Source organism: Lactuca serriola, chromosome 6, assembly GCF_051521515.1.
Source record: "Lactuca serriola cultivar US96UC23 chromosome 6, Lser_US96UC23_V15, whole genome shotgun sequence".
NCBI classification, from domain to species: domain Eukaryota; kingdom Viridiplantae; phylum Streptophyta; class Magnoliopsida; order Asterales; family Asteraceae; genus Lactuca; species Lactuca serriola.
Genome location: NC_136413.1, coordinates 76,810,463 through 76,830,132, shown reverse-complemented (window position 1 = coordinate 76,830,132; position 19,670 = coordinate 76,810,463).

Genomic DNA, 19,670 nt, shown 5'->3' with positions numbered 1-19,670 from the left:
ATTTAATCGTAGTTTCACAAGCTTGAGTACATGTAACTTCAGTGACCGGAATGTTTTCAGAAATCATTGTTTTTCTACACTTCAAAGCATCAAGTTCTTCAATTACATCAACAACACTAAGATGATTGAGATCTTTTGTCTTCTTGATGATAGCAACGTTCATATCCCACGATTTCAGAAGTGAATTTAGTAGCTTTTTGTTTATCTCAAACTTACACAAAAAGATCCCAGCTATATTCATCTCAGTAGTAAGTGTAGTAAATCGTTGCAACTGAGTTTCGAGGGTTTCTCCAGGGATATAATCGAAAATGTTGAAATTTTGTCTTAACATATCCTGACAACTCTCTTTTATGTTTTCAACTCCCTCGTAGACCTTAAAATCAATTAAAAAGCACAACTAGAAGTCAAAATCAAACTTAAAAGTCAAACCCTTTGATTATAAACCTCAAAAGTCAACCTTAAAAGTCAAATTTACAAAGTTAAACTCAAAAGTCAAACTTAAATGTCAAACCGAAAAGCTAAATTTGTAAATTTAAAAGTTAAACGAAAAAGTCAAAGTTTAAAGTCAAAGGTCAAACTTGAAAGTCAAGGCGCTGATTTGATGAGTTGGAGGTCTCGGGTTCGAAACCCAGCACCCTCAAAATCGCGTCTTATTTTTAATGCGAGGCGAGAAGCTGCTTGCGAGGCTGAGGTGCGAGGCCGTAAATTGAACCGGACGTAAACTCCGAGGCCGCAAGCTCGGACCGTGAACCTCGGGCTGCAAACTCCGGACCGTGAACCTCGGGCCATGAACTCCGAAACCCTAGCTGCCGGCCGCAAACTCTGCCACACCCTCGCAGGTTTCGACCAAAAACACCGATTTTTCCACTTTGAAGCTCCAAAACTCGATCAAAAACCCTTTTTTATGAAAAACACGAAGAACAAACCCCCCTTATTTTCAGAGATCTATCCAAAAACGTAAGAATATTTCGAAAATAAGATCAAATAATGCTCCAAATCTGACAAAATTGACTGATACAACCATGCTCTGATACCAATTGTAAGTCCCTAATTTGCCTGTGTATCAATCAGATCTGTTTGATGGTGCGGAATCCCAATCAAACGGATGATGTCAAATAAAATAGAAGAGAAGGAGAAGAAGAATAATATGAATCTTGTTTGAATTGATTAGAATGAAGTTCCTTTACATAAGATTCACACAGTTACACACATACGCTCCTTTCTCTCTCTCTGGCCGTACACTCCTTCTATTTCATCAATCTCTACTCCTTACCCTAACACCTATATATATATATATATATATATATATATATATATATATATATATATATATATATATATACAAGGGGATATGGGCTTGGTGAACATGGGCCGTAAATGGGTTTACGGCTATAAACACTGACCGTAAACCCCACCTGACCGTAAACTAGACTATAAGCTTATAAAATATTACATAAAAATATAATTGCCCAGAAAAGCAAAGTATAAAACATATTTTGACCCAACACTATCCACTTCCGCGAATCGATGATCTATTTGACCAACTTCAAGGCGCAAGCTATTTCTCCAAGATAGATCTACGATCTGGATACCATCAACTCACGGTTTGGGAAAAGGATATCCCCAAAACCGCTTTCTGAACTCGTTATGGACATTATGAATTTGTCGTAATGCCCTTCGGTCTAATGAAATGCCCCTGCCGCATTCATGGACCTAATGAATCGAATCTGCCGACCATTCCTCGACAACTTTGTCATCGTTTTCATTGACGACATTCTAGTTTGCTCTCGAAACGAAGAGGAGCACGACCAACATCTTCGACAAATCCTAGAAATCCTGCGAACCGAGAAGCTATACGTAAAACTCTCTAAGTGTGAGTTCTGGCTTCGCAGTGTGAACTTCTTGGGTCATGTTGTTAGTCAAGAAGGGATACACGTGGATCCTTCTAAGTTCAAATCCATTGAAGGATGGGCGACCCCAACGACACCCACATAAATTCGTTAATTTTTAGGTCTATCAGGCTATTACAAGAGGTTCATTCAAAACTTCTCTAAGACCGCCAAGCCACTTACCATGCTTACACAAAAGGGTGTACCTTTCAAATGGACAGATAAGTAAGAGGTTGCACTCCGAACTCTGAAGCGAGCACTCTGCAGTGCACCGATACTATCACTGCCAGAAGGAACGGAGGACTTTGTAGTTTACAGCGATGCGTCGAATCAGGGTTTAGTTTGCGTACTCATGCAATGTGGGAAGGTGATAGCTTATGCATCCCAACAACTAAAGACACATGAGGTGAACTATACGAACCATGATCTAGAATTGGGAGCTGTGATCTTCGCCTTGAAAATTTGGAGGCACTACCTTTATGGTACAAAGTGCACCATTTTTACGGACCACAAGAGTCTCCAACATATCCTAAATCAAAAAGAGTTGAACATGAGGCAACGAAGGTGGGTTGAGCTACTAAACGATTATGAGTGTGAAATCAAGTACCACCCAGGCAAGGCTAACGTGGTAGTTGATGCCTTAAGTCGGAAAGAATACTCAAATCATCGTGTAAAGACTCTCTCCATAACCATTCAATCCCACCCGACCTCCCAAATCAGAGCAGCCTAGTTTGAAGCCATGAAGACGGAAAACAAAGCAAGTGAAGCGTTACGAGGGATGGAAAAGAATTTCGAAGTGAAGGAGGACGAGCCATATTATTTTATGAACCGCATTTGGATCCCTAAACTTGGGGGATTCAGAGAAGTGGTCATGGATAAAGCCCACAAGACGCGATACTCCATCCATCCGGGTTCAGACAAAATGTACTTGGATATCAAGCAACATTATTGGTGGCCCAACATGAAGGCAGAGATTGCCACCTATGTTAGCAAATGCCTTACTTGCGTTAAAGTGAAGGTGGAATATCAGAAGCCCTCGGGATTATTACAGCAACCAGTAATTCCTGAGTGGAAATGGGAAAGAATTACTATGGACTTTGTGATCAAATTACCCAAGTCAATAGATGGATTGGACACCATATGGGTAATAGTCGACAGATTGACGAAATCCACTCATTTCCTGCCAATAAAAGAATCCTACAAGATGGAGAGGTTGACGAGGATATACATCAAGGAAATTGTGAGACTTCACAGAGTGACAGTACCTATCATCTTAGATAGAGATAGTAGATTCACTCCACGTTTTTGGCAATCACTTTAGAAAGCACTGGGAACACATCTCGACATGAGCACTGCTTATCACCCGCAAATGGATGGTCAAAGCGAACGAACCATTCAGACACTTGAAGACATGCTTCGTGCGTGTGTGATAGACTTTGGAAAGTCGTGGGACACCCACTTGCCCTTAATCGAATTCTCGTACAACAACAATTATCACTCGAGCATCAAAGTTGCTCCCTTCGAGGCGTTGTACGGATGTAAATGTAGATCACCGTTGTGTTGGGCTGAGGTAGGTGACACCCAGCTAGCAAGAGGACTGACACCAGGCAATGTGTTAACAGGACCGGAGATCATACATGAAACAACAGAGAAAATAGTTCAAATCAGAGCTCGACTACAAGCATCACGAGACCGACATAAGAGCTATGCTGATAAATGGCAAAAGCCCTTGGAGTTTCAAGTCGGGGATCGAGTGTTGTTAAAGGTATCTCCCTGGAAAGGGGTTACTCGTTTTGGAAAATGGGGAAAGCTGAACCCACGATACATTGGACCCTTAGAGATTCTTGCCCGAATCGGTCTAGTGGCTTACAGACTACAGTTACCTGCCGAGCTCAGCAGTGTACACCCCGTGTTCCATGTTTCCAATTTGAAAAAGTGTTTATCTGACGAAACCCTCGTCATTCCACTTGAAGAAATAGAAATTAACGAGAATCTCCTGTTCGTCGAAGAACCAGTCGAAATCATGGACAGGGAGGTGAAGCATACTAAGCAAAGTCGCATTCCAATTGTGAAGGTACGGTGGAGCGCGAAGCGTGGGCCAGAATTCACATGGGAACGCGAAAACCAGATGAAGCAGAAGTACCCTCACCTATTCTCGCATTCTTGAATCTAGATTTAGAAAGAATTTCGGGACGAAATTCCCTCTAACGGGTGGATGATGTCACAACTAGGAATTCTATATCATGTAACAACAATGATGATAACATTTGTGAACCAAAAATGTGAAAGCACGTATGATGCTTATTCAATAAACAACAAATTTTCCATCAAACACTCTATGCAAGCACTTCAAATAGTCAACAAATAATTGGAAACCTTAGAAATCCCGGTTTAAGTCCATTATGGACTAGGATTTCCTTATTGTACCTAATGGGCCAATAAGCTTCCAAGTTGACTATTTTGGTGTGACAACCCCAAATCTATCCCCGTTGCAAACCCCATTTTCACTAACGGAATGCGTCACTATACGCTATTTTATGTAATATTTGGAATCGTCAATATCCGAATATCTAATTATATGCATGTCTTAATATCATCATAAGAAATATAACTCGTACGTGTTAACCCCGTTTAACCTAATAGAGTTGTATTACTTTTTCAACCACTTCACCCGGGTAAAAAGTTTTAACCCAATTAACTTTAAACATCGGGTAGCCGTGTATCGGGTGCGATACCCGAGACATATGAAATGGGTGTGCACAACATTTTAATACTCTTTTACCACACACCCACTTTCTCTCTCTACTTTCTCTCTCTAGACTCGAAATCGGCCCCGATTCCGCTAATTTCCGACTTCCAAACGTAAGTACTCATCCTCTATCTTAATCTAGTCATGCTTCATTGAATTTAGGGTCCAAAATCATAGAAATCAAGGACCATAAAGGAGTTTACGGCCTAAGAAGCTCCTTAGGCCGTAAACCCCCAAAATCATGCCAAAGATCAAGTTTTTCCTTCTTTTAAGCTAGTATACTAATTAAGGCATATATCTAGAAGATTTTGGACACCAAAACACAAGGATTTGACATGTAAAAAGGAGTTTACGGCCCAAGCTTGTGCTTAGGCCGTAAACACCTCAAACACCCCCATAAATCTATGTTTAAAGCCCCAAAAACTCTTCTAAGATGTTTGGTAAATTAGACTTGACTCCAAGGAACACTTAAATGCATCAAACAACTCCATTTGAGGACAAAATGAGGAGTTTACGGCCTAGCTTAAGCTTGGGCCGTAAACACCCAAAAATTGGTGTCAAACAAGTCCCTAAACTACTCTAGTGCTTGTAAGGAATTTAGCTAAGGCCTTTGGAGGTGTGTTGTACCACTAAACTTCACATTTGGATACAAAATGAAGAGTTTACGGCCAAGGATGTTCTTGGGCCGTAAACTCCCCAAAAGTTGATGCCAAATTGTCCCAAAACTCATTATAGGGCCTTCTAGGATTTATCTAAGGTGTATGAGACCATGTTGTACCATTAAAACATACATCTTGAAGGATTTATTGGAGTTTACGGCCCAAGAACAAGTCTTGGCCGTAAACTCCCCAAAAATGTCACAAATTATGATGTTTAATCCTTCCCTATTAGTCCAAGACACATACCATTAAATTAAGGAAGTGAAATAAGGCCCTAATCATACATTTTGGAGTGTCACAAGAGTTTACGGCCAAGCCTAGGGGCTTACGGCCGTAAACTCCCAAAGGATGGCCTTTGGGCCATAAACTCCTAGGGAGTGAGCTCATGGACCCTCCCGTAAATCATTCATGACCTTGTACCACTCCCGGGAACCCTTTCTAGGCCTTAAAACCCCGAAAACGATGCTAGAATGTCCAAATACTATAATGAAAAGCATAAGATGATTAACTTCTTGTAAAATACATATTTCATATGACATTAGGGGTCCTAAAAGGTGCTCAAGTGGTTAATTGGTACCAAACGCTCAATCGACACTTTTACCCGATTTACCCGATTCACCCGATTTCCGCGATTTCAGGTGAGTTCATACCCCTTAATGAACCTTTCAAATGTTTTAAATGTTTTAGGGGGGAGATACAAGTTGCTTACAAATGTTTATGTAAAGTTTTACAGAACAAATTCCGCATTACGAGGATTAATCACATGTGATTCACTACCCTTAGTTCAAATCACATGTGATTTGTCCTTATGCCTTATAAACGGGTTTCACCCTTTTCAAACTATTTTAAACAGTGAATCAGAATTTTAATGTTCTTTTGGAAAAATATTTTTATTAAATCAATTTACTTATGAAATGTAACCACTCTGATATATTTATATAAGTAAGACTTGGAGGACTTAGGACCGATATCTCGCCTTATTTCCTGTTCTTGTTTGATTGTGGGCTTAGGGTAGTGGCTATCTGTCCGAATGTCGTTGATTTCTTAGTTATATAATCTATATATCAGTATAGGATACGAATGTTACTGCTTTCACATAATGCTAAAGTCACCAACATGCCAAGAACCATCCCCACTAAGATAACTATAATAGGTATAGTTACGGTTGCTACAGCTACTACTCGCTAAAGTCATTACTATCTACACTATAATACTCACTATTACTAGACGATACACTAGTAAGGGAATACACTATGATCAATACTAAAAGACTACTACACTATAACAATAGAGAAAACACTAAACAAACAATAATACACTAACCCGCTACGAGATACTCTATTCGCTACCCACTACGCCCGGAGTTTTCCAGCAGGAAGACAACTCTACATGTATAGATCTATACGGGGCAGACGCTATTACATCCCGACTGTTAATCTCAGTCCGCGCCGTGCAGGCCCAGGGATGCCATGACTTCACTATACTGTGCATGACTGGGAAGGTCATGGGATCCTCTATTATCCTCACTATTAGTAATATACAAGGAATACTCTACAACTACTCTAAAATACTACACTAAATGCTAAACCACACCTCGAAGTAAGTAAGTATCTATCACTAAAAGAAGCTTGTACCTCTATCACTGATTACAGGCTTAACCTATTCTATCACAATTATTGTTTGGAGATTTCTCAATATACGTTTACAATAAGCTGTTTCAAAGAAATGAAGAATGCATATTTCTTACAAATTGTCACTCACAATGTATTTTCTGGAAAACACGAGATTTTTCTAAGTTTTTACTGCTTCAGAATTTAAATGACGCATTTTTCGTACTAATGCTTTGTATACAAAACTCACACTAAATTCTTATGAACTCACCAGCTTTATGTTGATAATCGTTTTCAAAATAACTTGTATCTTCAGGTCAAAGATAGACAGGTACAGACGCAACATTTTGGAGAAGGTGGAGCACACAAGACCCATCTCTTATTTTTGATTTACTTTTGGGTGACTGTTAAACATTACAAAACACACTTGTAATTAAATTCACTATGTAAATGCAATGGTTGTATGTTTCTTGTTTTTACTATTATGCAATTGTGATGATACTGTTCACTACGTCATCCACCCCGAAACGTATTCCGCCGTTATTGGTTTTGGGGTGTGACATTTGGGCTTAGAACTCTTAAATGGGCTCTAATTGGACCCACTTCCATTTATTTTAACATTTTGGGCTATATTGGGCCTAGAATGAAATAAAATACCCTAATGGACCTTATTGGGCCATAACTAATCTAATTAGCCCTAATGGGCCATAAAAACTCATACTTGATGAATATTGGGCCGTGAATTTCTCTAAAAGGGCCAATGGGCCGAAAATCATCAAAATGGGCCCATGATATGGACTTAAGAACAAAAGGGCCCAAAATCTTTCCTTCTTCTCTCTTTCTCGGCCCAAGAACAAAAAAAAGAGAATAATAAGGGTTGACTTCTATGTGCCACCTTTCTATTATACACCAAATAAACATGCATGGTCCAACATACATCCAAGACCAATCTCATGTTCCCATGCACTCATCTCACTCTTCCCCTCTCTCCTCTTATTTCGGCCGAGACCATCACACACACCCACACTCTTCCAAATTCTCTCAACCACTCACAAGAATACTCTACATTTCCTCTCTAATTTTCGAGAGTTTTCACATCTTCAAGAAGAGTTTCATCATCAAAAATCATCAATTCATGGTAATTCCTACCACACTTAAGTTGTATAACTTCATTTTCATGTTAGATCACTCATTCTAATTAAGTTTTTCATTATCTACTCCTTAGAAGCTTCTTAAGTTCGAAATCAACCCAAGAAAGCTTGCTAGGGCTGAAAATAGCATCAAACTTCTTTCATTTCTTCTTCAAAACCGAGATCCACAAGAAAAGGTGAGTTCATACCCTTCTATTTTCGGTTTTCACATGTTTTATGGGGGAGAATACAAGTAAAATGTGTAGATCTATGTGTATGTGCATGTTATGTGTGATATCATGTGTTTATGTGGTAGATGTGTAACAAAAAGAATAGAAATTCGAGACCTTTGGCTCTAAGAGGAAGATAAACATGATCTAAGAAGTATTACACTAAAACAAGTCAAGAAAAATTACCCTCTAAGATTAAAATATACATATTGCAACATAAAACCCATTTTTGGGCTAAAATTGTCAAACAAACAAAAGTTGGGTTGAAAAATTGCTATTCACGGTTTTCTCAAGGATTAAAAGAGTCAAAACAGTAAAAATAAGTGTTTTTATGAATATCATACTATTTTAAGGGCTAGAAGTGTAAATTGTAGCTTAATGGGCAAAATTTGGGCTTTTCGACCCATTAAGCCATAACTTGCGAAAATCTCAACTTTCATGGGGGTGAAATGATAAACTTCTCAAAACAAGGGGTAAAAAGGGTAAATAAAACTATTTCAGGGGTTAAAATGATGTATTTTCCAAACAAGGATAAAAAATGTAAACTTTTTGGATTTTGGGCCAAAATTGTAAAAGTTGCAAAAAGTTTGAGCTTTAACTGAAAAACACTTTTTTGGAAGGGATGAAACTGATAAAATTAAAATTTAAGCTAAAATCATCACTTAAACAAAGTCTATGGGTCAAAAATGACAAGAAAATGGTTTTAGGGCCTAAAATGTTTTTTTTTTTTTTATATATATATTTAAGGGACTAAAATTGTCATTTTTATTAAAGAAGGGCTGAAAAGGTCAAACCAATATTTTGAGTCAATTATTTATTATTAAGATATTTGGGTTAAAAATACCAAACCACAACTTATGAAAAATGAAAAGATGAATATACATAAATTTCCAAATATCGTTATAAACGACCGACCGGTCTCGTACCGATACAAATTTAACAATTGTTCAATCAAACATTCCTACAACTATACTATACCTAAAACAACTAAATATTCAAATCGTTGGGTTGAAAGTCTCCAATCATGCTTATTGGGCTTTCGTGACCCATTAACATAACTTTTGGGCCCAACGATAAAAGTAAATGTTTATTGGGCCTCCAGCAACCCGATTACATACTTAAGGGACCCTCAATGGCTTTTATGTGCTATTGGACCCCACTGGTCCATTAACATTGCTAGTAAGGTCTAAATAAATCATATGCGAAATAGAGCAACGCGTCTGTCGCATACTCGACAGTCTTGAATAACAAATGTGATTAGTAGGATCTCGTGGTCCTCTTCTTCTCGTCTGTTGGGCTCACTATCAATTCAAGTAATCAAATACAGGTCGATAATCAATAGTAAACAAATTGAGTTGGGATTTAGTGAGTAATAACGGGTGGCACCAACATGTGTTGGTCGTCTGTAGTTATAATCAAATCTCCTAGAGGGAGAGCGAGAGTTTGTGTATAGATCTATACGGGGGTGACTCCCCCACACCTCAACTGTTCGCTACAGTTAGACTCGGCCAGTCTAGGGTGACAAAATCTTAAAATCAATTCTGGCATTCACCAGAGTGCCAAGACAGACGAACTAGTCATTATAATGCATGGTTATAATGACTCACATAAATAAATCCAATACTAATCAAGTAATCAAGATAAATCAAAATCATTCAAGGGATGGGATAACAATACGAACAATTATACGATATTTTTCTTTATATTCGGAAAACATTGGGTTTTTCCGGGGAAGTTCAACATTTTTCACTGGTACTTTTAATACTAAGTGTTTCAGTTATACATGTTTTGAAATCATGATGCATATATTTACGGATCTTCACACTTTTATACTATTGGATTAGTGTCTAAGTTCATAACTATTTTGGTATGTACTTGACCCGACTATGAGCATGATCCTTTTGGGTTGCGTTCACCATAACAATATGTAGGATGAATTAAGGAGAGAAAGGTTTAAATATGATTTATTAATATATTATGAGAATAATATATTAAAGGAGAAATCATATTGTTTAATTAATATTAGTCAAGAATTAATTTTGTGGCTAAAAGAGATTAATTAAACTTAGGGGACTTGATTTGTAATTATAAGATAATTGCAATTGGACTATGGATTAGCTAAATAATATAGGTTGGACAAATTCTATGGGAAGCCCATTAAGAATTCGTCCAAGGGATATGTTAAAGGAGTCCATGGGCTGCTTAGGGCTTAAGCAGCCAGATTAGGGTTTCCTAGTTGTAAACCCTAATAGCCTACATGTATATCAAGGACCCTTATGCACCAAAAACGTGGTGAACACTTGGATTAGGGTTTCCAACCGTTTTTGGTGCCTCCCCTCTCTTCTCTTCTTCATCTTGTTGCTTAGTGGTGTTTGTGACTCCATTAGAGGTGCAACACTAGAGGCACTAAGCTTTCTGAAGCTAATGATTGATTGTTATTGCTATATAACAATCAAAGGTCAGATCTTAACCCTATTTTATGTTAATATGATTAATTGTATGCTAGATCTAGGGTTTATAGCTTTGGATATTCAATTGCATGTTCATTAGACAAACTAGATCCAAAAGCTATTAGGGTTTGCATGCACACCATAGGATTGATGTATTGCTCAAAACCCATCATATATAAACAATGGTCTTTCCAGAAAATATCAGATTTTCTGGGTTGTTTTCTTACAAACTACACAAAACATTTTCATATCAAACCTGCTTATGAACTCACCAACATTCCATATGTTGACCGTTTTCAAAATAACTTGTATTCTCAGGTAACAGGTAAGCTGCGGAGTAGTACCAAGTTATGTTAGGGTGTTGTGCTTTTGAAAACTATCAAACAATTTATGTTATGGATTTGTAATGTTAAAACAATGTACTTGATGTGAACAAAGCCAGTTGTAATATATTGACGCATGGTGATGCTTATGTTATGATTCATGTATAATCATTGTGATGATATTCAAATTTAGTCACGTGAGCCCTCAGACGTTTCCACCGTCTGGTACGGGGGTGTGACAGTAAGATATCATGGGAGGAATTCCTTATGCAATTGAAGAGATAATATTTCTCTAAGCAAGACCTTTTGGAGATTAACAATAAATTCCAGAATCTGAAAGGAGCAAGATTAGTGTAAACAAGTATGTTGTAAGTTTTACATAGAAGATGAAGTTAGTTCCTTACTTAGTTCCAACCGAACTCTCAAAGAACAAGTTTACTAGTAGACTACCAACAAATTTTGGTCTGACGGTGAAGCTTGCAACCACTTTGAAATCTGACATTTAGGAAGCTAAGATTGTTGAGACCCAAATAAGAGAGAAGGGTCTGGAGAGAGCTGAGTCAGGAGAAAAGAGGAAGTTTAAAGGGTCTTCAACATCCAACAAGAAGAGCATATTTTCAAATTTTGGCCCCAATAACAAGAGGTTTGGGGGTAACACTAAAGCAAAATGGTGCAAGAAGTACAAGAAGAAGCACTCTGGGAGATGTAGTAAGGAGGTGACGCACTACAAGTATAGAAGAACTAGCCATTACTCCAACGAATGTACATTCAACAAGAGAGTGTGTTATGGCTGTGGAGAGGATGGACATATTCCGAAGGATTTTCCGAATAAGAAGAAGGCTAAAAAGCCAAATGTGCCACCTAAGTCAATGGTGAAAGAATTCCAAATGACTCTGGAAGCAACAAAGGAAGAAGTGAATGTCACTTCACGTACTTTTCTAGTAAATGAATTGCCTGCCAATATATTAATTGATTTTGGAGCTAATTACTCCTTTATTTCGCATAATTTTGGTAGAAGACTAGCGTTGCTTGTAGATAGACTTGATAGTGCTCTAGTAGTAGAAGCTGCAAGTGGCAAGTTTGTACTTGTTAGTGAATGGATGAAGAACATCGTCATTAAATTGAATGGGAATAAGTTTCAGGAGGTATTATTTCCCATTGAGTTAAAAATATTCTACATAGTGTTAGGAATGGATTAGCTTAGTACGAACGCCGTCAAAATACTATCAAAGAAGAAGATAGTGAGAGTGAACCTTCCTAGAAGAGAGCTATTTTTTGGTGTACGGGGACAAACTCAGAGTAAATTCTGGAATCATCTTGATGATGAAAGCCAGAAAGTGTTCGGCCAAAGGATGTACATGATATCTAGCATTTGTAATCAATGAGAAGAAGGAAAATAAGGAGATACAGAGAATACCAGTGGTGTGTGACTTTCTTGAAGTCTTTCTCAAAAATATTCCTGGACTGCCTCCTGATAGACAAGTAGAGTTTGAAATAGACTTGTCTCCAGGAACCACATTGATAGCAAAATCATCATACTGATTAGTACCAAAGGAGATGAAGGAACTTGTGATGCAACTTTAGGAGTTGTTGGACAAAGGTTTCATCAGACCTAGTCCTTCACCCTAGGGAGCTCCGATGTTATCCGTGAAGATGAAAGATGGGAGCATGAGGTCATGTATTTATTATAAAGAGCTGAGTAAAGTACGGTAAAGAATAAATCCAGATTGCCTAAGATTGATGACCTGTTTGATTAGCTGCAAGGCACAAGCTACTTTTCAAAGATTGGTCTCAAGTTAGGGTATAACCAATTGAAGGTAAGAGAGAAGGATATTGAGAAAACTATGTTCAGAACGAGATATGGACATTACAAGTTTTTGGTTTTGTCATTCGGACTAACCAATGCTCCAACATTATTTATGGATCTGATGAATAGGGTTTGTAAACGTTTCCTTGATAGATCTGTAATAGTGCTCATCGACGAAATTTTGATTTACTTGAACAGCCAACAAGAGCATGGAAAGCATTTGTAAGAAGTGTTAGGAGTCCTGAAGAAAGAGAAGTTGTATGCAAAGTTCTCCAAATGTGTTTTTTGGATCTGAGAGGTGCAATTCTTGGGCCATGTGGTTAACCAAGAAGGCATAATGGTTGACCCAACCAAAATTGAAGCCATAATGAAGTGGGAAGTGGGAACAACCAAAAGTTCCACAGAGGTTCATAGTTTTCTGGGATTAGATGGATATTAAAGAAGGTTTATCCAAGGATTTTCTACAATAGTTGCTCCAATGACAACATTGATCCACAAAGGAGACACCTACACATGGAGTGGAAGCACGAAAAAGCTTTCAAGAAGCTAAAAAGTGATTGTGTGAAGCACCGATCCTTGCTTTACCCGACGGAGTTAAAGACTTTGCAATTTATAGTGCTGCATCTGGATTTGGGTTAGGTTGCGTTCTTACCTAGAGAGATAAAGTGATAGCATATGTATCCAAACAATTGAAAGATCACGAGAAGAACTACCCCACTCATGATTTGGAGTTGGCAGCGGTGGTTTTTGCGTTAAATATACGGAGACATTATCTTTATGGCACTAAATATAAGCTTTTCACCAATCATAAGAGTTTGCAGTATCTCTTTAATTAGAAGGATTTGAACATGAGACAAAGATGTTGACTAGAATTACTCATGGACTATGATTGTGAGATACTTTACCACCTTGGTAAGGTGAATTTCGTGCAGATGCTTTGAGTAGAAAAATAAACCTAGAGAGGAAAAGGCCAAGAGCATTGGGAGTTAAAATTGTCTCGAAAATTGTAGAAAGTATCAAGAAAGCTTAGGAAGATGCTTTGAAATAAGATAACCAAAAGGAAGAATGTTTGGGCAAAACATTAGTGTTCAGAACAAACAGTCAAGGATTGAAGGTGATCCAAAACAGAATTTGGATGCCTAAGATGGGAGGAATGATGGATATTCTTTTGGAAGATGCTCACAAGACCATGTATGCTATTCATCTAGGCAACACCATGATGTATAAGGATCTGAAACCTTATTACCGACGGCTGACAATGAAGCTTGATGTTGCTAAGTATGTGGCTAAGTGTGTAACCTGTGAAAGAGTTAAAGCGCAACATCAGAAACTGTAACATCTTATTTATTAAATAAATAAATAGATAAAATTGATTAACGAATATTCGCCCTAAATCCATATTATTTAGTGGAGTGTTGGTTTTAGGGAGCCGAATGTTATAATTTGGATTATCGGGGGTTAAAGTGTAATTTCGGGACTTATTTTGTAAAAAAATTTAGAAGACAGGCTGTGTTTGGTATCATTTGGACTTAATATGAAAGGATTTTGGATGGCTGGGGCTAAAAGGGTCAATTATGTACCTAAGTGGACAAGGATTTGTCATGGAGGGGCTATATGGTAACTTCTTGGACTTGAATTGTTATGAATCTTGGATTCTAGGGGCTGCTTTGTAAATTTAGCCTTAAATTGAAAAAGATCTCATGGGGAGGGACTAAATGTGTTAAGTGTTCATTATTTTTGAATGGACCGGGACTTTAAACCCGTCACCTCCCATTCTCATTGTTAGGATGCAAAGTCATGCTTGGATGTAATGTTTTAGGCTTTCCTCTTTGTATGTGTAAGTGGGTTGAGTCTTTTCCTATAAATAGGAAGTGAGTGACTCCCATTATGTAAGAGTCCATTTTGGAGTGTTAGACTAGAGAAAGAAATTGTATACAAACCCATTTGTATAATCTTTCTAGATCTAATAAGAGCTTACAAAGATTTATTTACTCCTTGTGTTCTTGATTTTGTATGATGAATCACTAGATCTTTCCTAATTCCGCACATGCCATCATAATCAACACCACTATAATTGGTATCAGAGCGGGTGTTTTTGATTTCATCAAGAATTGATCCTTGGGGCTTTCTTGATTTGGTGATTCATTTTATGATCTTGGATCTTCGTGTTTTAGAGAGTTTTTGGATTCTAGAAATCGAATTCATCTTTGATTCTATTCATAATTCGATTTTCTTCACTAGAATTCAAGTGATTTTTGCTTTCTCTCTCTAGAAAACCCATTCATAATCACTTTCTCTCTCTAGAAATCTTCAAGTTCTAGTGATAAAAAATGACGGTTTACTTGGAGCATGCTTCTTGGATTGTGATCGTTAAAGATGTCAAATACAAAATCGGTTTAGAACAATTCATTGGATTAATATTGAAAGGCTTAATGATTTCATGGGATACTTTGATTTCTGATGGAGGTTTGAAGGATGATCATGGAGGATTGATTTTTCAACCACTTTCAAAGATTGAATGCTTGACTAAAGTTTGCCATAACCTGAAGAATGAGAGAGATAAAAAGGAAAGAAAGGAAAAAGAATTGTTTGATGAGTATTTCATTTCTCTTGTTGAAAACCCAAGTGATCTTCATGCTCTTATGTTTGTTGAAGATGTTCTTGATGATCATCATGTTCTTGATGTTCAAGAAAAAGGAGTTCAAGTTTATTCTCATGATGAAAAAGTTTTTTGCTCGATTGGAGTTCAAACCGATGATAATTTTGTGTTCTTGTGATTCGTTTGAATGAATGATTCCTTATCGGAAGCCGGTGGTTCAAGAAATTCACAAATATCAAACTCCAAAAGATTTGATTCAAACTCAAAATGTTCATGTTGTTGAAAGTGGGTTTGCTCATGAAGTCAAGTCTTCAAGATGCAAAAAGACGAGAAAGAAAAAGAAGAAGAAGATGAATCGGAAGAATAAGCGGGTTTACTCACAAAAATCGTCATATGTTGTGAAGCCGAAATCCGTGAAGCAAATTTGGGTTCCAAAGCAACAATCTCCAAGTGTTGAATTGAATTTGAAGTCAAAACCCAAATGTGTTGGTAGTTCTTTTGAAGATGTTCTTGGATCGACGAAGAACACGAAGAACGAGTTGTACATCTCGCATGGTGGGTGGTACAATGTTCAATTTGGAGATTTTCTCATTCTGACAAAAGAACCAAGATCTTCCAAATTTGATTCGTTTGTTGAAAACGGAACTCGATTCGTCAAAAAGGTAACTCAAATTCTCAAATGGATTCCAAAACATCCATGATTTCGATTCGTGCTTTGCGTTTTTCAATTTTGATCGATTTGTCTCATTGGATCTAATCAGTTTCAAACCCCATTGATGATCCAATACATTTTTTTTAAGATTAAAGCCCAAATCTCAACACAATTTGTAAGCCTTTTATTGTTAATTTCAAGTCCAAACAAAATTGATCCAAATTTCTTATTTGTTACAATTCACGAAAAATCAAGCCCAAAATTTCACTGTTACTGTTCATAGATCCGATGACTGAGCCCAAATCAAAGCAAATATTAGATCCACTCACTGTTCATTTGTTTTATTCTTGTTTTTGTGTTCATCGTTCTTGAATTCAACTTTCACTTCCTCGTTCATAATAATCGATTCAAGTTGATCGATATTTTTTTTTCTCAATCGTTTGTTTTGAGTATCAAATGCTTGATTGAAACTTTTTTGTCGAACTAATTTTACTGATGTTGATTTCGATTTTGAAAGTTCGTATTGCTTGGATGATTGTTGAATCTTAATTTGAGTCTTAGTCGAAACTGAAGCTGTTATCAATGGTATTAAGTTCAAGTCAAGTATTAAGTTTGAATGATAATACATGTTCACGTTAGGATCGATCTGTGATTGTTCTCTTGGAATCGATTCAAAAGAGAAGTCAAACTTGAAAAAGTCAAAATCAGACTTTCAAGTGTTGATCCAAGGGATTAAAGTCTTGATGTTTCGTTGGGTTTGATATTGGTGTCAAAAAGCGAAGTCGTTGTTCACTAGAAATTGTTTGGTGAATCAATCAGGTTGATGACGATTTGAAGGTTGGTGAATCGAATCGACTTGGAAGATGCTGTTCGCAAGTTTAATTTTTGCGAGTTCGATTGATGATTGGGAGTCGATGGAACATGCTTAGGGTGAATGAAAAACGAATCACTTTGAGTCTGGGTGTGATTTTGTGTTGACGAAACGATTTTGGAGTTGCGAATTTGATTTTGAAAATCGATTGCTTGGTTTGAAGTCAAAAGCGATTGTTGATGTAAGGAAAACGCGAAGTATGGAATTTGTTTTGAGGAAGAAGAACTGTGATTTGTTCAAATTAACTGATTTTGAGGAAATCGATTGCTTGGATTTTGCATATGAGTGAATGCGAAATTTTTTTTAGCAAAGACAGTGAATTTCAAAAGCAGTTCACATTTAAGGTCAAACCGGATTCGCATTTGTGTAAATCAAAATTCAAAATGCGAAGGAGATAATGATTCGCATTATATGAGAAAATGAAAATGCGAATGGTTGAAGAAGATCATTGTTTTGTGTTCGCATGGGTGTAAGATGCGAAGTCTTTTACTGTGAAACATTCGTGAATTGGGGAAGAAAACAGAAGTTTCGAAAAGAGTCCCTGCAGTTTTGCATTTTTGGAAGTAAATACCCAACTTCGCAATAAGCTGAGAAATTGCAAAATTTTCAGTTCTGGTCCCTGCAGTTTATGCGAATTTACGCTTTATGCTCGGTTTCGCAAATGGGCTAGAGTTTCGCATATTTGACTGTTTTAGGCGCAACGGGTCCCTGCATGTTTCAGAAAGTGTGAATTTCTACCCGGTTTTTGAAAAATTTTCCAACTTTCACCCAAAAAATCAAAATTTTTCATAAATTGAAAATTTTTATGGCTTTTTCGTGATTGTTTTTCCGTGCAAGATTTTTAGTGATTCATTTTTGGTACACATCAAGGGGGAGTATTGTGAAGACTATTCCTCGGGCGCTTCTCATCCTTAGTGGGTTTTATAATCATTTTTTGATTATAAAAAGGGGGAGAATGATGGGTATTCGAAGCTTCTCGGGTTTATCGAATATTCATTTGCGTATTTGAAGACCGGTGTTACTTCGAGGGGGAGTTTGGTCTTGATCGCGCTAGCTCGTTGGAGATTAAAGCCGGACATCCAATCCTAACTTTGAGGGGGAGAATGTTAGGGTGCAAAGTCATGCTTGGATGTAATGTTTTAGGCTTTCCTCTTTGTATGTGTAAATGGATTGAGTCTTTTCCTATAAATAGGAAGTGAGTGACTCCCATTATTTAAGATTCCATTTTGGAGTGTTAGACTAGAGAGAGAAATTGTATACAAACCCATTTGTATAATCTTTCTAGATCTAATAAGAGCTTACAAAGATTTATTTACTCCTTGTGTTCTTGATTTTGTATGATGAATCACTAGATCTTTCCTAATTCCGCACATGCCATCATAATCAACACCACTATACTCATTCAGACCTTAACCCTACTTCACTATTCTCATCCGCCATCATACCATCCCATATCCTCCAGCCGCCGCCCCTCCACCATTGAATCCGGAAGCCGCCAAATTTTACCTTACCGATGAAGACGAAGAGCCACGAACCAATGCGTGTTAGTCGGGAAAAACGGGAGAGTAAGCAAGTTGGGTCGCCGACCTTCTCCTTCTCCATTTATTTTCCAGTTTCCACCGTTGCGCCATCGCTATTCTTGGCTGATGACGCGCCGCTATTGTCCCCTACAGTGGTTTTCTGCCGTGTTCAGTCGCCACCATAGCTCCAAGTGGTCATCTATTGCTCCGCTTCCGGCCCCACGCGACTTTTCTACTTTATTGGCTGCTCCGGTCAACATCCGCCACCCCGAGGGAGGCTGTTGTATGCGTTTCATCCGAGTATCGCAAGTATATGTATGTATCTGGTGTGCTGTTCATAGTGGGTGAGCTCGTTTGGCCAGAAAAACCCTGAGAAGACAACCATGGCTGCCGACCATGGTGGCTGCCGCATCTATTTTTGTTCTGCCACCACCAACCACAGTGTGGTGGTGGCTATGTGTGTGTTACATTAAGTGTGTATTTATTTGATATATTAAGTTGTGTAATTGGATTTTTGGCCGGAAAAACCTGTCACCACCACCTCACGTCGCGATGCTGCCGCCACCAGCTGCCACTGTGGGTGTCTATGTGCTGTTGTGTATGATTAGACTACTTCTTGAGATGTTTTGATGTGTTTTGATTTAGAATCATAATCACCACCACCACGAGGTAGTGTCCGCCACCGTGTGTCGCCGTTGACCACCACTACCCGAGGTGGTAGTGGGTGGTGCCTGACTTATCGAACCCTAATTGACCTAGTGAAACCCTAATTTGACCCAAAACTTCACAAATTGACTAATTGGAATGCTATTGGGTTGGAAACCCTAATTTTGGAAATGTGAGATTAGGAATTGTCGACACCCGCATTTGGACTGTTAGATTGGATTTTTTAATTATGTCCGACTAAATCATATGAATGGCCTAGTAGATTGATAGACTTAATGGATTAAGTCCTTAATGGGTTAATTAAGAAGCACTTAACCCTAATCGTCATTTTATGTGAAAAACTCTAATTGGGTTTTGGTTCTTGTTGGGCCATTTATTGGACTAAGCTATTGTGAGCCTTTGTGCGCCAATTGGGAACATGTTTATGGAGTAAGGAAATTATTCGGCTTTAGGATAAGTCCCATTAGAGAGGCTTGGGCCCAATTTGGAAAACTAGGCCATAAGTGGGCCATAAT